Here is a 2,364-nt window from a genome sequence, read left to right on the forward strand (position 1 = left end):
ACTAGAAAACCCGTTGCAATAGTGTTTAATGTAAGGATTTTTTTAAATGGAAAGCTTTTTTATATTGCAGACAGATTTTATATTACACTATAAGTATTAACCCTCAGACGTACAAGGGGGGTGGATGCCAACACCCTCCTCCCACGTAAGGTTTTTCGGAATTTTAAAAAGAGGATGTACTCTACAATGCAAGATGTGAAATCCAAGATGGCGGCTATAATGACGTCACCGCCGACAAAAATTATGTCATCTTGTAGAGTACGCTACGGGCTTTGTACTCAGCGCAAAAATATTTCGCTGCGCCTTAATAGGACGAAAACTCTGGGTAGGGGTTCCATCCACCAACCCCCCCCCCCCTGTACGATGGTGGGGGTATGAGTTTGCTTGTACGTCCGAGGGTTAAAATATATTACTGTTATTATTAATCGGAGGTGCCGGAAAATCAAAGATTTGCCGTATCCAGTTGGCAATTCACGAATGCGTTGTGACCTCAAAGAAACTTCCGCAGCGAACTTCCTGTTTATTGCGAAGATGATCAATTTCAAAATGTTCTTTTTACAGCTAGCGTAGAACGAAGCCTGCGTAGCAGTCAAGGTGCCGGCACTTGTTCACTAGCAGTTTACTTCGCTTGCTTTGTTCGCTTGGAGATTAATTGGCTGGTACGAAGGGTACTATGAACACTGTTTGCAAGCTATCTTCAGAAATCTCCGGCATTCTGTTTTCATGGGAAATACAAAGAAAGACTATCTGCGTGACCGCAAAACAAAAGCGCATTAGAGAGTAATGGCAGTAATATGAAACTAGCCAGTCAGAAGGTAATACACATATCCTTGCTAACCTGCGGGATATCGGAACAAGCTTTTGGGCGCCGTTACGCAGACGGCCAATATCGTGGATTTTGTGACACATCCTGCTGCAACGCATGCTAGGAAGTAACCGAAAATAAAAAAAATATATTCTACTTGCTTTCATCAAAACTCCCAATCCTCGAGAGAACAATACCTAATTTGAATCCGCTTAGTTTTTTTCTTTTTTAAGTAGCTGGAATATTAAAAAAGGTCTAAATTTGACTTTTTTACTATGACCTGAACAGTCGGGAAAATTTATGCTATTCAGCTTTTATGCAAGAATCCTCCAGTTTGTATGCATTTGTTTTTATTGTGTAATGACGATTCTGATGATTGAAAACATTTAATATTCCTTTAATAATATGCCACGTTTTTATCTATTTATCGTCGCTTCTTAAATCGTTTAATAAATTCTTCAAACGCAATGGCGCATTAATGAAAAAATATGGTGCTACAATAAGAGAATAAAGATCGGCGGTTTATCGTTAAACAATCGAAGTATCGTTTGCTTGATTGTGGTTTTTACATCATTTTAGTATTCAGCTAGCTAGTTTCTCTGTCCACGCACTGTTTCATTTCACTATTACTGTAGGTGCGCGCGCTAGTCTTGTGCTTGTGATATAATCCATTTTAATTAATAAATAAAGAAGCCTAAGCCATGTTTTATACTGTCATAAACTGAACACGACGGGCATTTGAGAAAACGAGAGAAATGTAGAAAACATGAGCCGCAGGCGAATGTTTTCTACATTTCTCCAGTGTTCTCAAATACCCGGAGTGTTTTACGACAGCATAAAACATGGCTTAGGCTTCTTTCTTTACTTTATGATATAGATTCTAGACGCCGCGAGTGAAAAGTTAACTTAAAAATACTTGTGCAAGAGCTACGGAAAAAAGATGAAAATCAGCAAATAGTTTACGGGAAGACCAGAAAACTTACACAATTTCATTCAGTGTTCGACGTAAAATAAAGCTCAGCGTTTCAGGTAAATTTGCTACCTTTTAATCTTGATCTTGTCCTTTTGAACTTCACCGACTCTGAATGCAATTTCGTCTCAGCATAATATAGTAGTCTCGATGACAGCCGTCCCCTTACTTCGTTCGACTTGTACAAGGCGTAAAATTTCCAGAAAAGCTGTTCCTTCGGATCTTCCCCAAAACCTTAATTGTTGTCAGAATTTTCCAGCGTAAATAGACGATTTAAGAGGATGAAAATCTTCTAAAGAAAACTCTCTCGCTCGCTTTCCTTGCGTGTTTCATTTAACTCAAGATGTGAACACCGCGCCACAATTTTTCCTGCCTTCTCATACGATCACTTTGTTTACATCAAAATGAAATGTCCAGTGGATTTATACTTAAAAGGCAATTTAGTAAAACAACTATTCCATTCTTCCTTGTTGGATACGAGTGGTTATAGCCAACGAACAGTCAACGACGCGCGAGGCGCTCGAGGAAAGCTGACGAAAAACAATAAAACATTATTTTTGTTTGTTTTATACTCTATTATAATGGCGGG

Source organism: Oculina patagonica, chromosome 5 (genome assembly GCF_052425735.1).
Source record: "Oculina patagonica isolate OP01 chromosome 5, crgOcupat, whole genome shotgun sequence".
Classification (NCBI taxonomy): Eukaryota; Metazoa; Cnidaria; class Anthozoa; order Scleractinia; family Oculinidae; genus Oculina; species Oculina patagonica.